Source organism: Nothoprocta perdicaria, unplaced genomic scaffold (assembly GCF_003342845.1).
Source record: "Nothoprocta perdicaria isolate Ctin4 unplaced genomic scaffold, notPer1 scaffold_19, whole genome shotgun sequence".
Lineage (NCBI taxonomy): Eukaryota > Metazoa > Chordata > Aves > Tinamiformes > Tinamidae > Nothoprocta > Nothoprocta perdicaria.
Genome location: NW_020455093.1, coordinates 4737032 through 4759160, shown reverse-complemented (window position 1 = coordinate 4759160; position 22129 = coordinate 4737032).

Below are 22129 nucleotides of genomic sequence, written 5' to 3'. Positions count from 1 at the left end.
TCCATTATTTAAATAGAAGTGATTCTACAACTCACCTGATAAATTAATTTATAGAATCAAAATAATGTCAATATGCCCTATAGATGCTTACTGTATATGACTGAGTATGTAGAATATCCACCCACTTCATTTCAGGAGGTATTTCTGGAAGAATATCCACCAACTGTTCATTTACAGGATCAGTATGATACTTCTTTCTTTTCAAAGTTATTTTTGCAGCTTGAGGGAAGTAACTGGGGAATGCACAAGGACAGCCCTCACTGTGACCAATATATATGCATAATATTTATAATTATACTTCTTTTTTTGTACCCTGTCTAAAAAATATGCAATGTTCAGGTCCGGAGGTTAACCCTCTGTAACACTCACTAGTGCAGAGTAAGCTTTCGAAGCACTGCCCAGAGATTTGACCAAGTAATTCCAATTTAATATATTACTTGCACAGCTTTAAAATTTGAACCCTAAAGGGCTAATGTGTTTTCTTGAATTTATTATTATTCTTATATCAACACGATGCGTAGAGTAGCATTCGTTCATCACTGCCACCACCTGGTAAAATTCCAAAACCCAATATGCATGGGCACAGGTGTAAAAAAAAGGTAGTGAAGGAGTTAAAGAAAGATCACATCTTGGGGATATTTGTCCTAAATTAATCCAATGGATGTGAATATCCACTTAATAATTTCCAGAGATCTGAGTAGCTTGGGTCTTGGGGGGTTCTTCTCAGGTGTTTGTAAATAGGAGACAAGGAGTGGCAAGTTGAGATAAACCCAGGTAGGGAAGATCAAACTACTATCCTTCAGATACTGGTTGGTCTGCCATRTGTGGCACTGCTCAGTGTTACCTCACTTGATTCACTCTTCATTCCTCCCCTACTTGTCAACCAAGATAATCCACTATAGATTTTTCTTACTTAACCTCAGACCTCTTCCCTCACTTCCTGATACCCAGATAAATCTATTCCTTCAACAAAACTCCTGGGAACACATGGGCTCCTCTTTTATCTTCTGCTTTATATCTTCATGTCACTAATTTTGTACACTCGTATTACAGTCCTTATTCCAACTACATATATACTGTTATTCAGCCAGTATAAGGAAATCATGAGCATCAGCTGGGATTATGAGGTGCCAGCAGCAATGTAGGAGCTGGCAGGTGGCATTGTCACACACAAGAGGGCATCTCCCACAGTCACAGTGGCTTCAGGCCAGTGTCCCCAGCAATACGAGTGTGCTTAAAGCTAGCTGACTGCAACATTGACATGGCATTGACAGACTGAGCAAAGAAGGCTTTGCTTAATCAAGTCTTCCTACAGCTAGACCTCTATTCATCCCACAGCTAGGAAGCTTAGAGTTAATTCAAGTACAATAAATGCATCAAATAAATTGTAGGATAACCTTACAGCTATTAGCATACAAACACCATGAATATATGTCATCACATTCTTCATTTTTTGATGTTTTCCTATAATTTTAATGAGGGAATTTCTGGTGAAAATGGGAAGAAACTATTTTAATGATGACTGAAAACTGACTATTAGCTTTTGYGCTGAGTTTCCCAAAAGAAGATTCTTTGGTGCAGACCCTTTCTGAGGTTCAACTAGCATAGAACATTTCATTCAATTTTAATAAGTGTTATTAAAAAAAATACCATGTTTCTGGTCAACGCCTTCTAATGGGAGGTTGCCATGCAAGATATCCTTCAAGCTCCTGGTCAGAATAGAAAGTAGTCACTATAAATATATTAAACTAGGAAAACTAATCTGGACAGCGAGAAGGTAGCTAAAGTCACTGTTCTGTTCGTGATTTTATTTTCTTTCCTGTTTTAGCTTGGCACTTTTTATATGACTTACATTATCACAACTGTCTCTGTGCCAGGAGGAGTGAAGCACATTTCAGTTCCAAGCTTCTGCTGCTCTAGATAAGCCAACAATAATTATTTCTGAGTGAAACAAAATTAACCCTCACAATGGAGCCTGAGTCCATAGCTATAGTCCAATCTAAGCTGTTTGTCTCAGGATACAATAGCCCAGATTCCAGATGGAAACATTCCCCATAGTACCAAACTGGGTACTTACAGGCTCAGAGTTACACTGCTAAACTAGAAGTCTTGGAACTAATACTATAAGTCTTATTAATATTCTGTGTTGCTATAGCTTCCTAATGAGCATTGTTCTGAATTCTGTCTCCCCATCAATTTGCAGACTAGAGGCACAGTAGTATGCTGTCATTACAGTCCGACGAACTACTTCTGTGAGGCAGGATTTCTTCCATGCTGTTTTGATACATGCAGTCCAAAGAAAGTCCAAGGAACAGAAAAAGCAAAAAAAAAGAAAGATGTAACAGATAACAAAAGATAGTGAAAAAGGCTAAAAGAAAGATAGTAGATGAAAAGTGCATGAAGGAAAAGACAACGGACTAGATGACGTCCTAAAGTTTCTTTAGCACAGTAGCCCACGATTCTGTACCAAATAATAGTGGTTCTTGTTTTGGCAACTCACATTTCCTAAAACATTTCCATTGCCTGTATTTTGACACTATTGTACTGTTAGAAAAGGTACAGCATAGCAGAAACAAGAGAATACCAAGTGAGCCTTATACTTTCAGGTTGACACAAGAAATAAATCTGTACCTAAGCAAGGCAGAAGCTGCCATTTAAAATCAGTATTAATTGAATCTCCTTACAGATTATGAAAACAGTCAAAATAACTGAGAAGGAAAAGAGCAGACAATTCTAAAAGAAAATAAACACTATATCTCAGATTTAAAGTGTCATGTGATGATTACATACACGAACAGATAGAGTGATATGTTTGTCAGTACATCTGGAACAGAGGTGACTGTGGAAGTCAAGCTATAGTACACTGATCTACACTACATATTCCACAGTGTATTAGTAAGTGCAGCTTCTCTGACTGATAAGAAAAAACATTTACTTTGACTCCTCCCACTGAGTAATTCACTAAAGCCACAGTGATAACCGAAAGCATATCCTCATGTGTTACGACAGAGATGTTTAGACAGCCAATAATCCACTGGAATCAGAAGATCTATGCAGAAAGGCGTATGCCCAGCAATAGTAAACCAGGCATCTGTTGACAGCAAGTCTGAATACACCACATAAATATATCTATCTAATCCTTCACACTCATGAGGAGGTCATGTTATACTGCTGCAGTGAGTCCAGCATGGCCCTCTTTGCAGTTATCCACGGGTATGCAATTAGAAGTGAAGTGGGCAGACAGATGTTGAGGAAGCACTGAGACATCACCATTCATCATCAGCTAGCAGATACTGAACTTGGCTGACTACCCCAGTTAGTCGGATAGTTTGGCAAACTGTCTCTCAGCACTAGGTTTTTCACTCATGATCTTAAATTGTACTAAAAATTCATTGTGTAAATCATGTTAGACTGGGGCATGCAATTGGCTTTATTTCTCTCTGGTGAGGAAAATCATTAGAAATTCAGGCCTTTTACAAGCAGTATTGCTGCTCTGTTTGAATCTCACCTTTCATCTCAAGATAGCATCACTGCCTATTTAAAAGAGAAAAGGGCAGTTGGCCAGCTATTAAATTGAATTCCTTTCCTCAATCCTGCATATGCTTAGTCTTGCATATGAAGCACAAAAGGCAAAGCCAAAGGTCTAATAGATGGGACCATAAGGATCTTCACATGCCATCTCTGAGTAAGACAGATCAAATAAAGCTTTTCAGGAGCTCAGAAACATGTCATCATATGTGGTATTTCCCTTGTCAGCAGCAAAGCTGTCTCTAATGCACAGCACACTTAGCAAATCAAGAATGCTTCAGGCCAAATTTGGGTAAAAGCGAAAGCTTTGCCTCCCACAGGTTTTATCTGCAGCTGCTGAAGCAAACATTTCTACCTTCCCTCCCTCACTGAATAGGAGATTGTGTTTCAGACCATTGTTTTCTGTAGACACTTATTAACCCTGTTGAATTTAGAGCAGGGGATTGAACTCAATATCTATTGATTAGCAGTCAGTGCTGCAGTAATCCTTAGGCCTTGATCAATTCAGGCTGTTGACTGTGCCTTGGTACACAGCAGTGCCCTTTTCAGCAGTCATTGATATGCATGCAAGGATGTGGGAGAGGCAGGAGGGAAGGTTAGTGTGAAGTCAAGTGTTTATACATTACAGGAAATTCCTGGTGAGGTGATGGCAGCTTTTATCATACCCTGACACAGTCCAGGGTTTAAATCATGCAAGCTTACATCAAATAAAAACATATCTTGAGACAATGTCAGAATACAGAATTCATTACGCCGTGATTGAAGACAATAATAAGCTTTGCCTAGGTGGAAAAAGGATCAGCAAATTCTCCCAAGCTCATCTCCTTCAATTAACAGCAAAATGATAAACCATCACGGATCATTTGTTTTCTCTCTTTGCTCATTCTTTCTGCTCAGAACTGAATGTGATTTGACATAACACCTATTTCCAGTAGGAAATTGCCTTCTCCAGATCATGATGCCTCTTGTACCAAACACAAAGATGCTTATTTTTTCAGACTAGAGTATGATAGTTCTTTTTTGACACACTGTTCATTTTGTCTTCCTGTTCGTTCTTTTTTTCAGCATAGACTCCAGTCTTTAATTCACAAGTAAAGGTGGAATACTTTGGGAAGACTCTAGAGTTTCTTGCCTCCAGCTGCCCACTGCATTCCCGTTTTAGCTCAGCTGCCTGCTTAGCAGCTACCAAATCATGACTTCCAAAAGCTAAACAAAAAAGCTGTGTGGCCTTTCTTATTTAATATTCCACACCAAAACCAATGGCAATTCAGAACTGCAGATTCAGGACCTGTCTTTCTGGTATGTGAGCATAGACCTCCAGGAGACATGTAAGGCAGACAGCTGAGAACAGGATTACCTACAGCTAACTCCAAATAAGTTTTAAGTTTTATCCCGGCATGAATAAGAGCCATCGAAAATAAAGATATCAGGATATGTAAAACTCCAGGCTTTGATCCTTGAATTTTCTAGAGTAGTCTAAAACACTGGAGATATGTAGTTTAGTATATCAATAATATGCAATTATGTCGGTGTGTTTCATGATGGTTTGCAGGGGGTGAGTCCAATGGATGACTGTGGTTAAATGTCAGTGGAAATAATAGAATCTTTGGTTATGCAATTGATTCCATGGTGACTAGATGTGACTAGAACAACCTGTCTTCTGGGATACCATACTTTTTTTGTTTGTTTGTTTGTTTTTCTATTAAGACTACTGTTTCTGTTTAGCATTAGAAGTCATTGTTTTAAATTCATTTTCTGTCTTACACCATTTTCTACATGTTTCAGTTTGTGTTGGAGGAGAGTCTGATCTCAAGGACCATCTGTAAAGGAAACAGTTTAAGGATAAGGAAGCATCTGCCTATGGATTCTCTTCCATTGGATGACTAGGGCCAAATGACTACACTATCCATACCTATTTACTAGGTAAGTCTTCTTTGGTTGTCGTTTGTTGATAATTGATAGGAGAGAGTCAGTCAGATTTCATTCCTTACCCACATTTCTTCTCTTCGTGACTTGTTTTCTCTGAAGTCTTCAAATCTCTGCTTCATCTAAAAACATGATGAACAAAATCCAAATTCAAAACAGACTGCAGAAAGACAGATGTTTGCTATATTTTCTAGGAAGCAACTCTGAATATAGTGACATAACTAACTGACAAACACGAAGATTCTGGTATGATTTAACCTACGTTTGCTAGACTCTAGCAAACGTGAGATAGTAGGTCAAAATCCATATAGTAAAAGAATGTACTAACAGTCAAGAAGAATAAAAGTGGTCATACAACTACAAACAAATTATATATGCTTATATATTTAATGTGTTTTTCTGAAGCCAAATGTGAACATATCCATTGCACTCTGGGAGGCATAATCTTTCATGTATGATCCAAGACTATATAATATATGTATTCTGTGAGAGATTTCTTGTCCTCCTGGGTCTTCAGAAACAGCTGATGTATTTGGATTTTTCATATAAAGCAAAGAAAAATAGGTACTTATAGAGAAATAAGTTAAAAGAACATAATAAATAAGAAAATTAGAACACAATAAATGCCCTAGTGGGTCACAATGGCCCATCTAGCACGGTTTTCGTTCAGTGGCAGTAGTATGTGATATTAAAGGAGAGAGTGTGATCCTGGCCACATCCTGCAGGCCATTTCTCTCATATTCTCTCAGCACCTCAAGCTGTTGCACTAGAGAAGTTAGAGCATTCATCCCTGCTTGGTTCTTTTTGTGTCTGTTTATGAACCTATTGTCCACAAATCTGTCTAATCCGTTCCTGGCCTTGCTGATACCATTTTGCTCACAATCTCCTGTAGCAACAAATTTCAAAAGATCTCTACCTACTGTGTAAAGTACTTTCCTTTTTGTTTTAAAATGATCTCTTTCTAATTTTATTTAGTGTCTCTGGTGTGTGCAGTGAGGAACTAAGTGAGTTACAGGTCTCCAGTTTACTCGCCACATCTTTCATTTTGAAAACTTTTCTCGTATTTTCCATGCAGTCTTCTCTCCAGATCATTGATTTGAAATTATTTTAGTTTCTCCTCAGAGGCAGCTGCTCTATCTCATTGGCAATTTTAGTTGTCCTTCCCCATGCTTTTTTGAACTCCACTACATTCTTCTTCAGATGAAGAGGCTGGAGCTGCACACCAAGACTTTGTTTAGAAGATAACTCATGTCTTCTAATGTGTTGTCACTACTCCACCTGATGATGCCAAGCATCGCCCTGACTTGCACTGAGATGGTGATTTCAGAGAAATACCAATGGTGACCATAAGGATTCTTTCCACAGACAAAATCATTGGTTCTGAGGTCTGAGGCACCTGATGAGCCAGACATGATTTAGAAGCAAGGCCTTCATTAAAAGAGAAAAAGAAAACAGCAAAAAAGGCCATTTGGATTGTCTTACTACTCAGGATTCCACTCCTCGCTGCTCTCTGTAGGTAGATTTGCCACCAAAGCACTGTGCTTAGCCACACTGAATCATGTGGTACCTGAATCATGCAACCAATCTCCTTCACATATCCAGTGGGAAGTTCACATATGAGCAGTAGAAAAATGGAAAGTTATATTTTAAATGTGCCAAAAAGCCAAAAAAGCAATTTCAGATTTCAGAGTTTTTTTTTCCCCTCATTTTTAATCTTAATTTATTGAAACTGCAGAGTTTACAGAGAGGTATTTTATTGATTCCCTGCTCAGACATGCAAAGCACAACTCTTTACACTTTCACTACAAAACAAATTATTTTCCATATCATATCAGCTTGTCTGTCCCTAAGACTGCATCTTTTTCATGCTACACAGTAGTAGTATCAGTGTGTGGGAAAAATAACATCTGACAATCAAATGTATATCTATTTTCAGAATAAACAAACAAAATCTATAATAAAGAAATCTACCAGAATTTCACAACATTTTCTATAGGAGTTGCAATGCAATCTACAGATCAGCCTTCTTAGACTTCTGTCAGCCAGTCACAGAGGAAGAAAGCCAACTACATGAAATAGTATGAATGTCCTTTTTACACACATAAAGTATATCATGTATCCTCTATTTAAGTAATTCGGACAAATTTTGAGTGCTCAAAGCTTTTCCTGCGTGTCCTTCTCACCAAATGTGAGATTTTCTGGATCACACAACAGTAAGGAAATTTTAAGGGTCTCAATAACCAAGTAAATAGAGTAACACTCTTTAGACTGGAATATACTGCCTCAAAGAAAGGCTGGCCTTTCTTTGAGACAAGATAGGGTAGTATCAGGTCGTTTATGCTCCATGAGGACTTTCCTTTTGATGATATTGATACCTTTAACGAGATAGAGAATGTATGTTCCTATGTAATCACCTTCCAGTTTATGCTTTTTTTTCTTTATTATCTTAATTATTATGCTGTATTTCACAAAAGTAAAATAATGTTCATGAAAGTAAAGATTGCATATATAGTCATCAACATTTGTTAAGAGATTGAATATCTTAGAGCTTATATTAGCATTACTAGTGCAAATTCAGCCAACTGCATATAGATTGAAAGCTATTTGCATCCAATACATTTTTAATGATTCCTGTATCAGTTTGATAATGATATCAGTTAATGAGCTGACTGAATACAGATCTAGTTCCCACCTCATAAATTTTTTACCCTCCTATGCGCTAATTGGCAAAGGTAACAGGTTATCCTAGGAACCTACATTGAATCTTGGTTTTGCTGAAGCTAAAACACCAGAAAAATCATGATAATACAGGAGATGATTGAATAAAATGTACTAAGGAACCTTTTTTTTTTTTTTTCCTAGCTTTGTTTGCTCTTTGGGCATTTGAGCACTTACTCATATCTGTAAGTTCTTCTCTGTAATAGATACATGAAACGAATCAGAAATCCACATCAGGTGTTAGGAACAGTGAGGTGCAAGGACCTCCTCACTTGAAAGGAAATAGGCAGAAGTGAGGCAGGGTAAGCCAGATTCTATAAAACAAAAGACCATGGCCTCCCTTGAGGGGAAGGAACCCCTCAACCTAAGATTTCCTAAGGAACCTAAGATTTCCCTTTTTTAAAAAATTTATTTTTTTATTTTTTTTTTAATTTTAAAGTAGTTATTTGATTCACTTAGTCTCATGAATATTTAGTTTTCTTCAACTTTTATCTTTCCCTTTTGTTTTAATGATAATTTTACATTCAGGTTATTATGGGCACATACATCTCTCGACATGCTCAAGTACTGCATATTTGCTACATCCATGTGATTTTTGCCTTATAAGTCTGTCTAATTTAAATTTATCTACACTTGTATTTTATTATTTGTATTTTATGTGGGGATATATTTAAAATATAAAGCCTTTTAAATAGTCAAACATATATTTTATCTTTTTCCAAGACTTATTGTTGCTACTTTGTAATAGATACCTAAATACCTAGAATCTTAAAAATAATTTCTTCAGTTTCATTGCTTCTTTAGAAATATTTCATATTTCTACTCAAAATATGTCATTTGGGCTTTACATTATTTTAACTACTGGTCAAAATTTTTAAGCATAATTATATATTAAAAAAATCTCTTAATCTAACTAGAATATTTACAACAGCATAATATTACATTTTAAATTGAATATGGACCTTTGCCAACTACAATGTGCAATTAACAGCTGCCACTTCTCTTACAGTCACTTACTGCTTTCTTGAAAATTCATCTTTTCTGGTAAAAATGGTCCTCTACTGATAAAAATTATCAACACACATAACAATCTGCCTTGAGTTTTGCTGCTAATACTTTATTAAAATAGATATGTAAATAATATGACACTGAACAATAAATAAGCAAAATATCTTGTTTTAAAAGAAGTGCCATTTGAAAAGTTTCATTTTGCAATGCAAAGCCTATCACTTTAATTATATCTCTATTATCAGGGGATATGAAAGTGTATATTAAATTAATGAAATGGATTACCTCAGTTACACAATGGTTATTAACAGGAAGAGCTCCCAGTTTCCATATTATGTACATCACTAGCTTTAATTGCATTAGGTTGAGCTAGGAGAGCTATTTTAGGAGATATTTCAGCAGCACAACAATTTCTGCTGGCTTTTTGCCCACTGTAGTTCAAATTCTGAGGGTTCCCTCATAAATGCTAACTTATTATTTCTGTCAGTCATGCTTTAGCAAACACTATCCCATTAAAACTACCCTAAAGTGGCTTCAGTTTTGAAAACTCTCTATTGATGTCTCCATGAGACAACTGGTGCTAGAGGGCTATTTCTCACACTGGGGTTAAGAGATAAGAGTGTTGCAGAGTACAGATTTGCAAAGGACTGATTTGGGGGCCAAATTCAGTAAAAATCATGGACTATGATGAGCTTAGGTTTCCTAAGATGGATGCAGAGCTGCCTGTAATATTAAAACTATTGAAGCAAATTAGCTTTTAAATTACAGTTTGCAAGCACTGATATACAAGTGTAAAATCAATTAGCTGTCAGCTATTGGTTAATAGTGACTCAGTGACCTGTCTTGTTCCTGCTGGGAGTTGTGAGCAGAGGTCTATAATGGGGAAGACGCAGTGTTTTTCCTCCTTCCTCAGAATGTATCACATGCTGAAGTCAATTTATCAGAACTGCCTGTAAAGGGAAGTAATATGCCTGAAATAAGTAGATATTGGAATTGTCAAAATAGTAGAAATTAAGTCCAAATCTACTTTTAGCGAGATGCCATATTATTATATTCAAGCTTCAGGTATTACACTGGTGAGAGATGGTCTGGATAAAATGATTTCCAAAGAGCTACTCTAAAAGCTACTCTGAGACAGGATCATCCCTCATGTTAAGTTTAGGGARGATACTTGTCTATAGTGCACATCTGCCTGCATACATGGAAAATATTTATTCCGATGTYTTTACTAATCTATTGCAATACAATRYAGGATATTGCTAAGTTTAAGAACATTTTCCTTAGATTCAAAGTTTAGAGATAAGATAAAATTCTCCACAAGATCAAGACATTAGGGAAGAGCATGGATAGAACAATGGAGAAATCCCAAAGGGACAGAAAGTGAATTGGTACACTTTCGTACCTCAAAGGACCTGAGTATATCATAGGAAGCCTGTAGGCATTTAAAGTATACAGAGGGAAAGCAACCTCAGCCCAAATCCCGTAGCAAACAGCAGTGTTTGCAGACAGTTATGTTAGCAAGCTGTTATCCTGCTAAGGGGTAAGGGAAGTCTATTGTCTCAGTAACAGTTTCATTTGTGCTCAGCACAACAAAATATATTTTGGCCCTAGGCCTGAAATGGTGTCAGGAAGGAATCAGTAACATGGGATGTTGCTTGAGAAACTGCACTCCYAACTGGAGAGGACACAAGAACTGAACTGCCTGTTTAATGTTCATTTTTATTTAGCCAGTTGCTTATATGCCCTATTTGCTATATCATTTCAGTCAGACGCAAGAATTAGAGCCACAGTCTCATTATTTATATCACGTTCAGTTGGGGAATTTGAACATAAAAGTCAGTTTCACAAAACATCCAAGGTGTCCGTTGTGGGAGATGGGGAAGAATTTAGCACTGAAACTGAAAACTGCAGAAGTGACAACTTCTCATTAACCTAAGTCTCTCAGTACTGCAGTTACCTGTAGTTATTCATTTTTTGTTATTAAGGTTCTGTACATAGCTTAAAGACAACAGCCTTCTGTGGATATACTCATCAATGCCCTCTGGCAGCACTGAATGTCTAAAATAGTAAGTGTACTTATATAGAGAAATAACATAGAAATACACTTTAAAAAAAATGAGGATACAGAAAATTCTTCACACTTCCTGCAGCTGTAAGGCTTTCTTTCTTCATATCTGTTTATACAAATATGTATATACAGTCCTAGTTATGAATGTAGAAGGGTGAGATCTGAGAGCACAGGACAAGTGCTGACCCATTTAGGAGGTGTTCAGGATACTGTGGTTTAAGCTGTGAGATCAAGTCGTTGCTGTGTACATGAGAATGATGAATTGTGTTAGGTGTGCATGACTAGTCTGTAGAAGAGGAAGGATCTATATGGGGAGAAGGATTAGAGGGCACAGATGGTRCTGCTCCAGTGGGAAAGAATGGTTAGAGATCTCTGCCTAAGGTATGATGAAAGAAGATAAATGAGCAAAAGTACACAGATGAAGAAAGATGAAAACACACTGAATGGGAGAAAGAGACAAAGCCAAGTGAGCTGAGYTGTGCAAGTAAAGTTGAATGTCCTTGTAGTGTACCACAGCATAGAGGTGACAAAACTTAGTGAAATCTGTTGAGAATACAAGAATACTTCTCACAAGAAGTCCTAGAAACTTTCAGGTTACTAATGTTCAAGAAAACTGTGTATAAAAATTGCTTTCCAAGATTGACTTGCACTGAGATTTCTGTTAGTTATGGTGATAGTTATTTCTGTTAACCACTCATCCGCTACCCAGCTGAGACCAATATGGCTTTTTGACATTTTTTGACAGATGATCAAAGGATTCCTTCTACTCCTCCCCTTCTATTTTTTCCTTTAAATGAACTCAGGGATTGTCTTTCTGAACTGCAAAGGATCTTTACCTGATATTGTTTCGGAACCCTCAAACTTCAGGCTTCTTTCTTCACTTTTCTTGCTTGCCTGTTCCCACTACTACTAATTTTCAGTGACATTTAAAATAAATTAAAAAATGACTGCTAAGAAATGCTTCCAGGGATTTGAGATGTTTCCACTGTCAGAGGTGACAGTATGAAAACATATCAAGTTTGCTTGTAAAGTATGTTCTTCAACATAAAAATTATTTGTGTTTTTAAGGGTCCAATTTCRGTAGTATTACAGCAATGCTAACATTTTTTATTCAGATTTACAATGTTTGCCACAGGTCACATGCCTCCGGAGCTTTCTCACAGCTTTTGATAATGCATATATTTGAATTCTTAAGCTCAAGACATGCAAAACATGCAACAGTACCACCCCTGAGAATTCATGTAATATGATAAATCTTTTTACTGATTTATCCACATATACATTGAAGGCAGCGGCCATTGGCTTCAGTAGGACCAGAAAAAGTCTCAATCTTGGTCTCTGCTCAGAAGATAAATACCAGTGTGCAGCTTATATCTACATAGCAAGGCATGTTTCTTTAAAAAGAAAAATGTGAGAAATAGTCTGAATGTTTCAGACAGTCATTTGGTAGCATCTTTGTGCATTTTTTTTTTTTTCATAATGCATCTAGTTAGGGGAAAAAAAGGAGACCAGAGTTCAGTGCAGCAGGTTCAAATCCAAAGCCTGGGAGAGATTTCACAGACTTTTTTTCTTCCTGTTCATTTGAGTASATAGATGCTTACATAGCTTTGCATTACTTAAAGAAAAGAACAAAATATGTGGTAAGGTCTATGCTCATCCTGATTACTTGTAGTGTGATTTGATCTTTTGTATGTACAAAATATGTCCTCTGGGTTGTAGCAGTTTATTTTACTGCAATAATCTCAGCAGTGTTTGCCTGCACCAAGGTATTTGACACATTTACCAAGCTTTTCCTTTTTATGTTTCATTTACTAATGCTTCAGGCAAAAATGTTTTGGCAAATCAGAGATACATGCAGAAAACCACTTATCACAAATGAGTCTGGGCTGATGGTTCTGTTTGTACATTCAAAATCCATGATCTACTGGAGTGATATATCATAAAGGGACAAATAGCAAGTCACATTTCCCCACTCTCCCCTTCCAGAAATACTGTTTATTTGGCAATGAGTGAGCCTCTGAGCCCATCCATTGTTTGTCTGATCAGATTCTAGACTGCTGCTGTCAACAATATTCATAATTTCTGTAAACATGGCCTTTTCTTTACTTTTGTGGCTATAAAATGAGACAGATTGATTATTGCACCCATGTGCCTTCACTCATACACTCAGATGCAAACATTGCTTTGCCTGGTGATTGCTCTGAACGTGACTGTGCAGTCAAAGAGGCTTTGCAAATCCACTTGCCTAAAACCATTCGATATGTTTGGCTTTTTAGCTTGACACAGCCATGACATTGAAAAGAGATTATTATTGGGGCCCAAATATCCTAAACTGGGAAACATCTTTTTGTGAAAAAGCATGCTCAGTAGTAATCATATTCTCATCTGATCAGGAAGAGGCCACCACAATGGCCGAAGAGTTAAAGAGCTTATTTTCTAAATCCCTTCATCCTCTCCTAGAACTGTGAGACACTGACAGCAAGTCACTTAACTCTGTCCAGCCACAGCTGTGTGGGTTTTGCATAATTAATTATTTATACCAAGGCAGACACAGTAATTAACTTCCAGATGAATATGATATTCTGATCAGAATTGCTTTGCATTTCAGCCGTCCCTCAAGTAAGTAACTGTCAAAGCCGGACTGTTTGACAGAGTGGGCCCTGCCAAAGAGCCCTCCCAGACATCTGTTCTTAAACAAAAAGAACAGATTCTCAAAGTAGTGCTTACAGACGTTGCCTCGTTTCAGCAGGCAAAGAATAACCAATTCACAAATTCTGGCTAATTTCACCTCATTTCAAGACACYGTGACGAACCTCGTGAAACACCAGGACTTGATTTTTCAGTCATGGACATCAGTGTAAATTGAGCGCTGCCTTAAATCAATAGCCTGCACTGATGTAAGGCAGSTGCGATGCAAGTTGGGAGTGAAGCCCAGGGGATTTGTTATGAGGAGGGTCTGAAGACAGCAGGCAATTTTTTGATTTTCTTTGTTGTGGTGAGCAGAAACGAACAGTATTCATCAGCATGACAATAACACTGAATGTTCTACATACTTAAGGCATCATGTGATTTTATCATTTACTCATTATTGCTGCTATCATCTGCAACATATTAATAATTCACTGAAATAAGAATTCATACCAAGGCAAATGAATGCATAAATTTATCCTACCTCTTCTTTTTAGCAGTAATTTGTAGTAATCATTAGGGATTCTGACTAAATACTCAAAACCGAAGATAAGGAGGAATAGATATCCTGAATGTACACAGTGCCAGTGCTGACTGTATACTGTGTTTCACTGTTGTGGCTTCCAATGCAGCACCCATTTAATCATAGTGCTATTATGATGTGTGCTGAGTGCAGTGGAAGACTTGATGATCACCACAATGAAGAGGTTATAGCACAGCAGAAGGATAAGAGACTGATGGACAGTAAATCTGTGTTATCTGCGTGCAGTTCACTGTCTGCACAGAGCAGGGAGGAAGGCTGCTGGTTTGACATGTCCTGGCTGCTGTGCTCTGGGCAGGTTGAATGCCCCAGAGTCCCGGGGAGATTGAACCTTCCCTGCAAAAGCTCAGCATCTGCTGTGGGAAGAAAGCTCTAAGATCAGGGAATGTCAGACAGCAGGTAAGAGACATGGTAGTCAGCAAGCCCAGGAGACCTGGGAAATTCTAGGTGTAGTTTTACCACATGGCTGAGCTGCTCTAGCAACAAAAGGAGTTCCCACTCCATCCCTGCCCCATGTATTCCTTGCGATGGAATWGGCATTCCCCAGACCTTCAGTGGCTTTGATCAGTGAACTAAACCTGGAGGAAAAGAAATAACCYTTACTTGTTGACGCGTTGCTTTTCTGTGTGTTTAGCTCCTTGGAAGAACTTGCTAAGAGAAATGGTAAGTACCAAAATGGGAAATACWGGGTATAAAAAGTGACATTTGTTGAATTGGCTTGGCTGTCTTGGAGCAGTCTTGAGGCTTGTGTGCTCCAAGAGAATCAAAGAACAGATACACCCAACTAAACTTCGAAAGTGATGAATATGATGAGCAGAAAGTACCTCTCCTAGGGTCCARAGGAGGCCAGAGGAAACAGAACTAGAGATGAAGTCATCAGTAATTTTTAAAGCTATTTCACATAGTGACTTCCATTTCTTTGTGCCTGTGATGCAAATACACATAAAAGGACTTCTTGCAGTACAACRCACTCATTGGAATGTCAGTCTGCACAAATGTGTAATGTTGCTATTACAGGCATAAGAGTGATCGAGCAGCTCACATTATCCATTYGCTCTGCAAACCTGCCTGGCTTCACAATGAGAGTATGTGATGATTTGTAGCTTTATTTCCTTCTTCGGGGAGGTCTGTAGCCTCCAGTGGCATCAGGTACAAAATCACCATTTCAACCTCCCTCCCAGAAAGTCTACTGATGAACCTGCTCTCCATTTGGTGTACACACTCCTCCTGCTGTGACCTCTCCTTTTTACACACCAGATGAGCTGTGGAGCTGCTGGAGAGAGTCCAGCGCAGGGCTACCAGGATGATCAGAGGCCTGGAACATCTGCCATATGAGCAAAGGCTGAGGGAGCTGGCCTGTTCAGCCTGGAGAAGAGAAGGCTGAGGGGGGACCTGATCAGTGTCTGTAAATACCTCAAGGGAGGCAGTGAGGAGGAAGGGGTGGCCTCTTTTCGGTGATGGGCAGGGATAGGACTAGAGGAAATGGCTTCAAACTGAAGCATCGGAAGTTCCACAGGAACTTAAGGAAGCATTTCTTCACTGTGAGGGTGACAAAGCACTGGAACAGGCTGCCCAGAGAGGTTGTGGAGTCTCCTTTTTTGGAGATCTTTAAAACCCGCTTGGATGCAGCCCTGTGCCACGTGCTSTAGGTGACCCTGCGTGAGCAGGGGGGTTGGACTCGATGACCTCTGAGGTCCCTTCCAACCTTGGGCATTCTATGATTCTACGATTCTATGATTCTATGAAGTACAGGGCAACTGTATGATCCTAATAACTCTGACTGGTTTATTAGCTGTACAACAAAACATGCATATGCACATTCCTTCTCTTCAGTTATCTGAAGAAACTGAGAATATTTAAGATACTCCAAAACATTTGGCAGTCCTTAATCAAATTGTTTCATGTCACAAGTCACCAATATTCAGTCTAACTTCTAACTCACTAATACCCTTATCAGAAAGGATCAGCTTATGAAGATAGACTTTATTTTTGAGTGTCCRGCTCATGTACTTGCAGTGATGAAATCTAAAATGGACTTATAAAACACTTGGCTTTTTGTGCRTGCATTTCCAATATATTTTCACAATATCTTCAATTATTCTTATTTTGGGGTAGCCAGTTGCCAAGGTCTTGTTTCTAGTGCATCTTGTTCATTCAGAGCTAATTTTGTGTGTCACTGTCCTGTATATGACATCACCCCCAAGTGCCTTATCAGGGYATTTTAATGGTAATGAAGATGGAATTATTTTAAATTTCATTACCTATATATTCTTTGGATAGGAAGGATCTGGACATGGAAATGTTTTTCTTACACTTTTCCCCAGTCTTTATGACTTTAACTAACCTTATTTTAGTGAGAACAGGAAAAGGAGAGTTTCCCAGAGTCACAAGTTTCTTCAACACTAAATGCTCCAGGACTATTGCTATTTCCACAAAACCTAGTAGATTGGAAGATCAAGCTTATAGTTTGAAGCTATAAAGAATTTTGCAAAGCCTGAATTTCAAATTATTATTATTAYTAATAATAATAATTAATTAATAAAAATGCCAGATTTCCAATAGTGAGGTCAATATAAGTTTTGCTTGATTCTATATTCAGTTTGGGAGAGCTAAAATAAGTATGCTTTTGCAATGAGACATTGTCCGAAATGTTATGTTACTGTAAGAGGATTCACTTAGCTAACATCTTATATGACATTTTGAAATATGTTTTCATATGCATTTTTTTCCAGAAAAGACGCAAAATCATACAAAACAGGAGAAGAGATATAAATCGTTGATTTCTTTTTTTTTTTTTTTTTCAAACTTCAGATTAGTTTCAGTTTACTGGCCAGGAAAGCTGAGGCAGCTCCAGAGAAGTAGATTGATGCTCCAGTGTGAGTTCTTTTCTTTTTTTTTAATAATATTTAAGGTACCTTACAACCATCCATCAGCTCAAATGCCCTCTGCTCTGGCCTTSTTTGCCGGCAAAGCTAAGTCAGCAATATCTCCTGCAAAACGCTCTGGAGATAACTGTGGTGCTTGCAGCCAGAGCTGAGCAGTCAGTGAAGTGTGGGAGAGAGACAAGCAGACAGGCAGCTCCTTTCACATTTTTTCTCAACACTGTGCAATTCTGGTGACCCCCCTGAAGTCATTCTGGATTTATGATAGCACATGAGTAGTGGATAATGTTCTTAGTGACCAACACATGCAGTTGAACAAAATGTTTATTTTCTTTTTCCACTGTAATTTTAACATCATACACACAATATGATCAACAAAACGAGAMATGGATGATCGTGAGGGATCAGTAACCATGCATCAGTAATAGCAGAAACTAGTAAKGCGTGCCAGGTAATTATCAGCATATCATATTCAGTGTGATGTCAAATATACCTCTTCTGTAAAGAACTAAGCACTCACTCTAAAGGAGCAAATCTTTGCACGAGAGAAGGGTGCCAGCTCCACTTTGGACAAAGAGTCTCTTTTCAGTACAGAGACTATTTTTTTTTCCCTGAGGAATATGAAAGCACATGAGAGGACAATTAATAGTGAAATCGCAGCAGGACTGCTGCATGTGAGTATGCACAGTTTGCTCCCCCGTTGCTTCTGGACTGGCACTAGCTTGTCAAATGCCTGGAAACGAAGCATTCTGGAGCCTTTATTAAGATTCATGGGAAARGCAGGCCCCAAAGCCACAGACAGCATCAGCATGAGGCAGCTCAGCCTCTTCTCTCCCAGAAGCACTGCCAGCACATCTGGCTCTGGCTCTGGAGGAGAATGAAGAAACTGGGAAGGAGTTTAAAGTGAATCTGTCAGCATTTGCTTGCATGACAATCTGCCATGCAGAATACGTGCCACGCACAATACAACACTCTCATGTGGCTGATCCCCTACTACACCCTGGCTGTAGGCTAGTGCACTCACATTTCTCCCATACATGCCAGAGAAGGACTACAAACCTTCGCACAGGGCTTCACAAAGACTAGTGATGCCCACATAGGGAGGAGATGACTTATTTTTCTTCCTTTTGTGCTCTTTTATAGGGGCCATAGCAGCATTAAATCCCATCTCTTCAGAGCAGCTTCTGAAAATCCCCTCAGGCAATCTGAACTCTGGGTTTTTTCAAAGTTTGCTCCCTCCTTCTGTTGCTTGACAATTTGATTATTTCTTAGTGGCTTCTATGATTATGTGTATGCGTGTGTGTGTGTGTGTATGTATGTGTATATATCTGCATGCATATATAAAAAACAACGTAAACCGCAATGGCTCATGTATATCAGTTCATTGTAGATATACAAACAAATACATACTGCCTTGTGACTCCAAAGTAATGTTTCTGATTCTCCTTTTTTCCTGCATCTTTGCATGGGCATGTACAGCATGTACAGCAGAACTTGTATGAAACAATATATTTGTTTTGCATTCATAGTAAAGCTACTTTTCACCATGTGCAGAATGATAAGTAGCACAAGCTATTATCTTGAATGGCCCCCTAAAAGCACACAAACTCTAGAATATACAAAAGATGCCCCTTCATGTGCTCCCTCTTTGAAGTAATGACAACAAACCCAACTCATTCTCCTCACCTAAATGGAACATACAACTTGAGTGACAGAGACAAATAAATGTTGCTTGCGGAGTGATTAGGAGAACAAGCAGTATTCCTACATATAAAAGGATCTATCATTCCACAAATTTCTCCTTGTGCCTTTCAAATCTGGATTCTTGGTTTTAAAAAAATCATTTGCAACTAATTTGGCAAATAATCTTGGTATCTAGGAGCTTCTGTGTCAAAAGAAGTATTTTCTGGGATCATAAGAAACAGAAAAATATATATTCTTATAAAGATAAGACATGAAGAATATGCATTAAGAGACAGAGACTCTATAGTCTGAGTTAAATTTCAGATTGAATGTCATAATAGCCACACCRGCTTAAGTTTGCCATTGTTAAATATGCAAACCTGAGTGTAGCCTCTGTAGCATTTACTTTTAATTTTTGAAAGAATATTAGGTGCTTGTAACTCTGCAGTCACCTCAGTCTAAGAAGAACCTGTAAATTTGATTTCCTACTTCCTGAGTGCACTCAGAATCCTCAGGGAATAGCCCTAAATCCTAACCAGCAAATCGGCATGCACATKGGTATTTAGCACCCTACACCGTGAGTATTCCTAAGTGTGCCCACTAACCAAGCGTARGGGCCAAAGGAGCTTGCAAGCTTACCAAGACTGTCTCCACAGTGTTCTAGACCTTTTCAGAGGATGGTGGAGCTTGACAAAAGGTTTTGGGTTCCTGGATCACCTGAATCTTGACTTATTGGGCAATATTTGGCTCAATGTTTTATCAACCATTGGTGTTCATGTCTAACGCAGGTTTTCCTGTCAAAATAATGCTCTGGAGAAAAATATTTCTTAATTGTTGTTTGCAGTGAAAATTGTTAAAATACTTCCTAAGGAAATCTAGCTTTCAATTAGAATTTCCACTATCTTGATAAAAATTGAATTTTTTTGAAAGCTGAAGTACTACTTCTTCTGAAATTAAAAAAAAAAATATTCCACAACCTTTCATTTTTATTAAGGAAATATTTCATTTTCATTATGTAAAAACAGCTCATTTCTATGTAATTTTTTTGACTACTACTAGAAAAATCTAGATGACAAAGCTGGAATGAAATGTTTTGCATTTGACCTTTTCAAAATGAAATAATTCAATAATTGCATGAAAAATATGCTGTTGAATTTGATATGCTATTAAAAACACACATTTTCCTTTGAACCAGCAGTTCCTCACAGAAAATCTACTATTGATAACTTGTTGACTAGCTCTGTCCTTAAATACCAGCACTAAAACAAGCCTGTACTGTTTCTCATATGACTATACTTTTTCTACTTGACTGTTCCAACTGAGACTTTTGACCTATTCAACACTCCAATTTATCCATTGCTGTCAGGAAAGCACAAGGTGGCACTTTCAAAAATAAATGCTACATATGTCATCTTATTCCTAAATGCTTTATATTTAATTGATGAAAAAAAAAAGGCAATGTTTTCAATAGTAAAACACTTGACTTGAAAATACATGCTTGCCATATTTGCCTTAGCTTAGACAAGAGTAATGATTCCTTTTTCATTTTTCTGATGTGTGAAAAGAAGTCTTTCAATTGATTTTTCTTCAGCATGGTGAAAATGGCTTGGCTGTATCATAAACTAAACACTTTGCCTTGCATGCAGATATGATCAACTTGCATCTAGAATTCAGATAGTCAAGAAGCAAAGATCATACAAATGAAAAATGATTTGTAATGCAGGGTTCATTTTTACAGATTTTTTTCAAATGTCAGGGGGCTCATCTTTTCACGATTTCCTCAAATTATATTTTAATTTAGAAAACAATTAATTATTAAAATTTAATATAAAATACAAATTTTAATAAGAATAATATAGAAGGGATGACCTCTACCATTTGCTAAGTATATCAACACCCTGCATTATTTCAGTGGTATATTTTAGTAAGATTTGATTAAATCTAAATCAGGTATTGAATGTGAACATCTTTCCATTCTAATACATTTYAATGAACTTCTCACAATGCCATGATACGAAATCAGGACCTTAAATTTATCCTATTGCTTACATCTTGTAAGACATGCCATTTGGGTATTGATATGAGTTTTGGAAGAACAGTTAGGAAAAACGTGGTTTTATACCTTAGTATGGATAAAGTGTCTTTACTAAAATTGTGTATGTGKTTTTTTTTTTAATTACAGATAAAAAGTGCAGGTGCCTAAAAGTAAGCTTTATTTAAAAAAAAAAAAAAAAAGTAATAATCCTAGAAAAATGGACATACTGTACAATTATCATTTAAAAAATAAAGACAGATGGTTTGAATAAGTGGCAAACTCATATTTTCATTGACTGCAAGTCTACATGTATTTAAGAAAATACTTTGAAATTAATTATTTGCCAAAAAATATGTCAATGTTCTGGAGCTCTGCCGCATCATAGCATCTTGTTGCTTGGATAAATGTATTAAGAGAAGGATGGACTCTATAATGATCTGTCATAATTTAGAACAGTGGGGTGGATTCAAAATAAAAGCCAGCTCCAAATACCCTAGAGGAGCTTGTTCTGCACTACAATGTGCCAACAGTTCAGGACTGTCACTTTCTTCATCTCTAACCTCATGTTCAGCCTCTCTCCTGGAAACCTAATGTTTTTCTTCCTGAAATGCTTATTTTTCAGGAACCCTCTGGGGAAGCCCATTAATTTGAAACATTTTGGTCTGGTGTAAAGAATTGGACAGCAATGCAAAGCTTGTGAGCTGAAGAGAGCAAGATCTGGGAACGAGAGCAGCTGAATGGGGCCTGGGCTCTGCTCCTGAGGTGTTCAACAAGCTCTGCCCTCCTCTTTTCCTTTTCTGTGAAATGGCAATAAAAACACCAGTGTCTATCCCAGGGTTCTCAGGAAGATGTCACTGTTATCTGCATATGTTTCCTAAAATGCCCAACATAGCATTAAGGCATTCAAATGGACAAAATAGTATTTTCCTCCTCTGCAAGAGATGCAGTCATCTGGCTTAATGCTCACAGAGTTTAAGCACCCCTACTGTACCAGATGGAGGCCTTTAAAAAGATTCTGGTATATTTCGCCAAAATAGAAGAATATGAGGGAA